Source organism: Neophocaena asiaeorientalis, unplaced genomic scaffold (assembly GCF_003031525.2).
Source record: "Neophocaena asiaeorientalis asiaeorientalis breed wild unplaced genomic scaffold, Neophocaena_asiaeorientalis_V1.1 scaffold15, whole genome shotgun sequence".
NCBI lineage: Eukaryota > Metazoa > Chordata > Mammalia > Artiodactyla > Phocoenidae > Neophocaena > Neophocaena asiaeorientalis.
The window spans coordinates 7,520,626-7,529,286 of record NW_020185328.1 but is presented as its reverse complement, the minus strand read 5'-3'; positions in this window follow the sequence as shown (position 1 = coordinate 7,529,286).

Here is an 8,661-nt window from a genome sequence, read left to right as displayed (position 1 = left end):
TAGTGGCTACATTTGCTGTACTTCACAGCAGTTTGAAAATCAGCAAAAAATCAATAAGACTTTCACTGTGGCTCAGGAGCATCAGAATGTAACGCCTTGAAGAAAAAGACCAAGTAAACCTGAAAGCTGACAAAATATAAAGTAGTGATCACAGGCAAAAACATGAGATGAAGCATCACGCCCTCAGAAGTAGCCTAAGAATTTTGGTAGAATTAACACAAATGAACTTTAGATAAGAAACTCAAAGCATACTTTTGTTTTACAGTTTTAAAATTAGACAAAGTAACAAAATTCATTCACAGTCCAACTAAGGGAAAAATTAGGGATCTGAGCCCAGGAAAATGTTTTTCAAGGACAGTACTTTTCTAGGAAATGTCATACTCCTAACCTTCTATTTTATTAAAACTAAATATCTTAGAATATTTCCACAAGCAAAAATGACCCCTAGTGTTAGGAAATAGATCCCTTAGGGTAAATCATAAGCAGCAATATCATTTATAAATATAGTAATGTTAGCACACACATTTTGTCACTGTTTGTAATACAATAAGCAGCTTTAGCGTACACAAAGACATAAAGCATATGATAGGCAATCTCTTTTCTATTGCCCATCAAATAAAAGAATATCTAATCCTCAGATCCACTCAAGCAATTTTAGATTTTTGTCCTCAGAAAGGACTTTTTTATTTTTGCGAAACATATGCTTATAGCTATGAGTTATAGCAGATGTAACTATGAAGAGAAAAAAAGGCAGGATTTTTTAATAAAAATTCTGGTAGCATTGTCAAGGACAGTGTGTGGAACAATTTCAAGGCAGGCTTCTTGAGTAGTACGTTACCTCTGTATAAGAAATCCTAGCTTTTATGGACGAAATGGGAAATTATTCAAGCTGTTTTAGCTGTGTAAATCATTAGACACATTATAACGAAACTCTACAATTTGTAAGTATTTAAAAGCACTTGTATCATTAAACCTACACACAAGAATTTTGCAGTAGCCATTTAACAGTTAATTTTTATATCTTAAAGAGAAAATTTTGGAAGGAAAATATAACATTAAGGAATAGAGTTCCCACAAGGTAACAAAGAAGTGCAACACACGCATTGTAAAGGGATCTCTTTACCAAGAAAAACAGTACCGAAGGAAGATTGCATTAAGATTCAATAATGAATAATTAAACACAATTATGACTTTTTTATGTGTGTGAAAAATAAATAAACCTAGTAACGTCAAATGTGGTTTAAGAAGCAAAGAGGAAAGAAAACAAAAATTAACAAAAAAACCTTGCACTTGTGATAAATGAGTAAACGCAAAATGAAACATTAAAATACAAAATATAGGCATATGTTTAAGCTTTTTAGAAGCTATTGATTGTAAATGATAGCTACTTATGTTAAAATAAGAGATTTTGTTTGCACTGCATAATTTATCAATGAATATTAGAAAAAATGTAAAAGTAAGAGCTAATAAAATACAGATTTATGATATAGGTTAAAAAATCAAAATTACTTACCTAACATCAAGCACAATGTAATTAAATTCAGAATAAGTTAATATTACATACATTTTGCATGTTAAAAATACACAAAACCACTTTCAAATATATGTTTTGAATTTTGTTCTCAGTTTAATTTGAAAGATTTCCTGAAAGAGGAAAACACCATGTTTCTTCCTATGTGCTTATTGCTGCCAGAGTAATTATCTAAGAAGAATATGCTATGATGATAAACTTCATTACTCAATAACATCAGTAAACAGTAAAATATTTAAAGAATATTGTACTGCATTATGGTTTATTCTATTTAAATCTCACAATTATAGCAGCCTTTTCTTCTTGTATTTCTCTAAGGGATGAATTGCTAGGATTTGATAATCTGCTGTTAATGCAAGCTGATATTACAGTCATATGACCTAATTAAACATTGGGATGCATATTTAAAATATATAATTACCAGAGTGTCATTTTAAAAAAATGTAATTACTAGTTTCTACTTTAATAGCAAAAATTGATGTTCGTGTCAACAGACTATGGAAAGTTTTCTGGAAAATATTTTTCTTCTCTGACTGTAAAGAAACAATGAAAAAAATCTCACTGTTGAAACCCATTATTAATATTTTTTCATGGAATAAATTCTCTTGTCTTTCATCATTGTGGAAATTTCTGCTTCCAGAAGTATATTATGTGTCATTTCTTATTCTCACTTTGAATCCATTCATCTTTCTTTATAGGAATATATTTTCATTTTCGGCATTTGAGAAATCCACGCACAACACTAACGTGAAAGGTAAGTGAAGCAACAAACTTCCATTTTTTAAAAACAAAATAGACTCGAAGGTTTGGGGCTTTGGGGAGGAATTTTTCATTTCTGAATTGCACAAAATCATTCATAATTACCTCTTAGTGATTTGAATATCACAAATCCCTTCTGATTAGCCGTCTTAAAAAAAGAGAAGAATCTTCTTCAGAATTGTTTGGCCCTGTTGGAAGCCCTGTCTTAGAGAATAGCAGATTATGTAATTAAATTGAATCGTGTATTTTCCATAGAAACAAGGCATGATGCTGGAACTGATGCAAGCTATATGCTCATTTCTATATTTAGACTGCTCAGCGTCAACACTGCGGCAGTCCACTGACTGATGAACCAAGAGTTAAGGCATCCTACGTAGCTTTCCAATTTAAAAAAGTACGGAAAAACAGAAATAAGTAGTGACTGTAGAAATGGCTGATGAAAAGTAACTCTTTTAAGGAACTGTTCTTCATTCCTTGAGTGAAAGTATGTCCCCACAAATAGTATTTTCCCATTTAGAGGGTTGATTTGCTTAGAGTGCAGTATAGAGAAGTCTGGGGAAACAGTTAAGTTTAGGATCCAAAAAGGAGATCCAGGCAAGAAAGCAAAAACCTAAGTTCACGGAGGAAACATGCCAAGTCCTTCCAGAAGTTTGTAAGTGAAAATAAGAATGTAATATTGAAGAAAAATGCTCCTTCATTTTTCAAATGCAAAGTGTAACTTAGAGATTACAAGGACAAACCAGGTGTTATTGTGACTACATCTAACACACAACAGCAGTAAGAAGGAAATAAATCGCTGAAGATTTGTCAGCATTTGATGAACTTTATCAAGGACACTCTTTCATACCAGGCTTCACATCCACACCAAACTACAATTGTAGTCCTAAGTACCCAGCTGTGCTGTATTTTGAAATCCTCAGCACTATACTCTAGATTGAAAGTGTACCTTTTACATTTTACCTATACAATCAGGAAAATAATTCAGTGTCACAGAAGTCCCTCAAAATCCAGAGATCAAAAAACTCTGTCAGCGCCTGTACAAAATCTAGGATACGTTGTCATCAGGAATCAAGGAACATCAATCTTAGAATGATTGTTTTAAATCAACAGCAATGGATTATTTATAGACTTGGCGATTGAATGTAGATATTTAAATTTTGTAACTACTTGTCTAAGTATTGAACATTATATTTAACATAAAGAATAAACGGGACTGCATGAGGCACAGTAACATTAAAAACACTAAAGAAAAAGTTTGACATGGAAATCTGTAATCCAGATAAATTTCACTATAATTACCCATCCTTTTTCTAGGACACCTGTAGGTGGAATACAGATATACTGTACAGAGAGAGACGGCAATTTCCTTCGGAGCCTATGCACATATAGATATATAGATTTATCTTTTGAATTTATAAAAATGTTTATTATGAATTCTTTACACAGACACATGACTTATGTGTATGAAAAATATTTAAAGATATGAAGATGATCTTATAATTCTATGTAGATTTTAGACTCAAGAAGACTAAAAATTTGAAGTATAGCTTGTTCCCAGTATTTCTTTCATTTTGTGCCTTAGACATAATGTAATTTTAATAGCATACTGGAACAACAAAGGTGAAAGCTTCTGGATATTTAGCTTCTGTTATTAAAATACCAAATGATGAAAATATCATTTGATATTATGTGATCTTATTTTTTAGAAGAGTAAGTGGGAGAGTTAATTTTCTTAGTACTATTTTTTCTTAAAAATAAAAACACCAAAATATTCTGTATTGGTGTTGTAAAGAAAATAAAACAAAGCAAAACCCACAGCATCTCAGTTTTAAATGATGCTCTAACTGCTCTGCTAGGTCCACTGTGTGTAGTGCTCTGCCACCTGGTGGCTACTTGTGAAAGATCTAGACAGTGTGGACATTCTGTTTCTCTTTTTTCTTTTACCCTCTCCTTTACAGAACTGATGAATTAAACTTCAGTTTGACAATATGCCTGTTGCTATGGGAAACACTGGCTAGTTCATGTGACTTACTAATTTTCTCTTGCCTCATTTCAAAGCATCAGTACAAATTAGCTGCAAGATTAACAGGAGGTTCGCATAAGTTATTGGCAATTGTTAAGTAAAATGAAATTAGCTAGAATTTCTTCATCTCTGCATAGTGCTTTCCTCCAAAGAGTGAGGAACAGCTTATTTAAGTCTTACCATATTCTGCAAACTAGGTAGGGATAGATATTAAGTCATGAAAAGCTGAAGAACAAAGGAATTCATATAATGAAACAGCATTTCCACATATTAATATGAATATTCCTGCTGCTACATCACAGAGGAATGAACTTAGTAGACAGTTTTATATGTCATTTCTGTCATCACATCTCATGGATGGTGTAAACTCCTGGATCCAACCTTTGAATGATGATCACTTAGTAACTGATTATTATGCACTGATGAATCATTCCATAATTATTTAAAAAAAAAGCCACTTGCTGTCATGTCACACCTAGAGTTCAGAATGTAGTTTCTAAATGCCAGGGAATCAGATCTCTTTGACTGAGAATGTGATACACACACACACACACACACACACACGGGAATATTATTCAGCCATAAAGAAGAAAGAAATCTTGCCATTTGTGACAATGTGGATGGACCTTGAGGACATTATACTAAGTGAAATAAGTCAGAGAAAGACAAATATTGTATGATCTCACTTATATGTGGAATCTAAAAACAAAAACAAAACCCCCCAAATCAAGCTCATAGATAGAGAACAGATGGGTGGTTCCAGAGGTGGGAGATGGGGGAGGTGTGGAGGAAATGGGTGAAGGGGACCAGAAGATACAAACTCCCAGTTATAAAATAAATAAGTCATGGGGATGTAGTATACAGCATGGTGACTATGGTTAATAATACTGTAATGCATATTTGAAAATTGCTAAGACAGAAAAATCTTAAAAGTTCTCATCACAAGAAAAAAAATGTTTGTAACTATGTATGGTGATGTACCATTGACTAGACTTATTGTGGTGATAATTCACAATGTATACAAATATAGAATTGTTATGTGGTACACTTGAAATTAATGTAATGTTATATGTCAGTTATACCTCAATTAAAGGAAACAAACTATAAATTAAAATAATTGGAAAAATATTTGTTAGAAGCCAACAATGTGCAAGGCATTGGAGATACAAAAATGATAGAAATATAGCTTTCTCCTTCAAGTAGTCAAAGTTCATTACAGTGGTGGTGGTGGATATGTATATGTGCAATTAATACATGTTCAACTGCCCTTTTTTATTGTTTTTAAGAAGGTGTGGTACATATACGCAATGAAATATTACTTGGCCATAAAAAAGAATGAAATAATGCCATTTGCAGCAACATGGATGGACCTAGAGATTGTCATACTGAGTGAAGTAAGTCAGAGAAAGACAAAATTCATATGATATCGCTTATATGTGGAATCTAAAAAAAGGGTACAAATGAACTTATCTACAAAACAGAAATAGAGTTACAGATGTAGAAAACAAACTTATGGTTACCAGGGGTTAAGGGACAGACGGGGAGGGACAAACTGGGAGATTGGGACTGACATATATACACTACTGTATATAAAATAGATAACTAATAAGGACCTACTGTGAAGTAAACAGTTGTTTACTGGCAAGTAAACAATTTGGTTATTGGGAAAGATTTCACTTTTCCTCTTTCATGGTGTATATTTGGAGGAAGGACTTTCTTTTCAGTGATCCTTGGAATAGCTAAAGAAAGTAGGTCATTTCTGTGATATTCAGATGTGTGAAAAGTTTGTGTTAATAAAATTGACAGAAATCTGGAAAAAGGTATATACAAAGGGAAAGAAATTCCTAGAGCATTTAAATAATCTGCCGCTGATTTGAAAGTGAACCAAAGAGAATTTCCAGAAATAATAAAATAATATAGTCTGTGAAATGTAAAACTCAGTGGGCCAGCTAGACAATAGATTAGATACAGCTGAAGAGGGAATGCATTTACTGAAAGATAACCTGAATAAATGACACAGATTGAAGCACATAAAGTAAAGAGATAGGGGCAAGGGTTGGGAGTGGATGAAAAGGTTAAGAGAGATAGAGAATAGGTAAACTAGGTCCAATATATGACTAATAGCAATTTCAGAAGGAGAGAATAAAGATGAGGAGAATTGTGAACTATAGACTCTAGTTAATAATACTGTTTAAATATTAGCTCCTCAATTGTAACAAAAGCACCTCACTAATTTAAGTGGGAAACTGTAACAGGGAAGGGAGAAGTGGAGAGATGTATGAGAACTTTCTGTACTTTTTTCTCAATTTTTCTGTTAACCTAAAACTGCTCTAAAAAATAAAATCGATTTAAATAAATAAATAGTAACATATGCAATGGGTTAAAATTAAAGTTTAAATTGAACCATTTTAGAGGCAAAAAGAAAAAGGGCTGAGAAGTAAATTACTAGCAAAAAACAAATGCATTAATAATCCAGGACATTGAACATAAGCATTTATGGGTATTAAAATTATTTTGCAGTAAAAGAAGTCTGCATGTTGAGAGCAGTATGGTAGAGCTGGAAAAGGAGAGGCTTGAGGGTCAAAGTTCATTTTTAAAGGCCAAAAGTACTAACCAAAAAATATTCCTTATTATAAAACTTCTAAGGTAGGGCTAGATTTACTCCCCCATCAGCAACAACCAAATTAAAGCCTGTTCAAGGACCACCCACAGAAGGGTGACAGCAGCCATTTTTCAAGATTCTTCAACACTTAGCCCAGGAACATACACAACTCCTGTCAAAAATGGGGGAAGCCCTTGTTTTCAAAACATGGTGCTCATCACTGTTTTTGCTCTCATTTGAAATCAGGTGGCTCTGAAGGAGGCTTTATTTCTTTGGGGTTAAGTTTAGCCCTCGAGACCTTTGCCTTAGCTTCCAGAACATCAGTGATGAGTGCTCAGGCCTTGCAGGCTCCCAAACAGCCACCCATGGTCCTGCCACCTCAAGGGTGCTCCAAGTTCAGGCACATCACAGAACCTGCAGCACTCTGCCCCTTTCCTAGTGAGGGAGGAGGGTTAAACACCCTGGCAGCTATTCCTGTCTTCAGCTCTTGAAGCACCAAGCCCGCAATCCAGGACTGGTTTATGGGTATAATAACATGTGTGGTTGCACAGGTCCCCCTGCTTAGAAGAGCCCTGAACTTACCTTAATGCTCTGTTGTTACCATTTTGTAATTCTTTTTTTTTTTAATTTAATTTTATTTTTGGCTGCGTTGGGTCTTCGTTGCTGTGTGTGGGCTTTCTCTAGTTGTGGTGAGCGGGGGCTACTCTTCGTTGTGGTGCACGGGGTTCTCATTGTGGTGGCTTCTCTTGTTGTGGGCTCTTGTGTGAGCTTCAGTAGTTGTGGCACGTGGGCTCAGTAGTTGTGGCATGCGGGCTCTAGAGCACAGGCTCAGTAGTTGTGGCGCACGGGCTTAGTTGCTCTGTGGCATGTGGGATCTTCCCGGACCAGGGCTCAAACCTGTGTCCCCAGCATTGGCAGGTGGATTCTTAACCACTGTGCCACCAGGAAAGCCCCATTTTGTAATTCTTTTTCTTTTTTAAATTTTATTTTTAATTTATTTTTTTGGCTGTGTTGGGTCTTCGTTGCTGCACGCAGGCTTTCTCTAGTGACAAGCGGGGCTACTCTTCGCTGCGGTGCGTGGGCTTCTCACTGCGGTGGCTTCGCTTGTTGCGGAGCACGGGCTCTAGGTGTGCGGGCTTCAATAGTTGTGGCACGCGGGCTCTAGAGCGCAGGCTCAGTAGTTGTGGCGCACAGGCTTAGTTGCTCTGCGGCATGTGGGATCTTCCCGGTCCAGGGATCAAACCCATGTTCCCCTGCATTGGCAGGCTGACTCTTAACCACTGCACCACCAGGGAAGTCCCTGTAATTCTTAAACATTATTTTTTTAGCTGAAAACAATGGAGGTTTATTCTTTTCTTTTCTTTTTTAAACCGTGAGATGAGGTTTATTTAAGAAAGCATTAGATGTTTTTGTAAGTCCATTAACTTTTCTTTGGGATTTACATGAAAATTCTGTTTCAGTGTGTGTATTTGGATAAGGATTTTTTTTTTCCAATGGAAGTATAGTTGATTGACAATATTGTGTTAGTTTCAGATGTTCAGCAAAGTGATTCATTTATACATATTTTTATATATTTAAGATTCTTTGCCATTATAGGTTAATACAAGAAATTGAATATAGTTCCTTGTGCTATACAGTAAATCCTTGTTTATCTTAAACATTTTTAACGAGGGGCCCCACGTTTCCATTTTGCAGTGTCCTCTGAAAATTATATAGCCTGTCCTGCTCTAATCTCTTATTTATTAT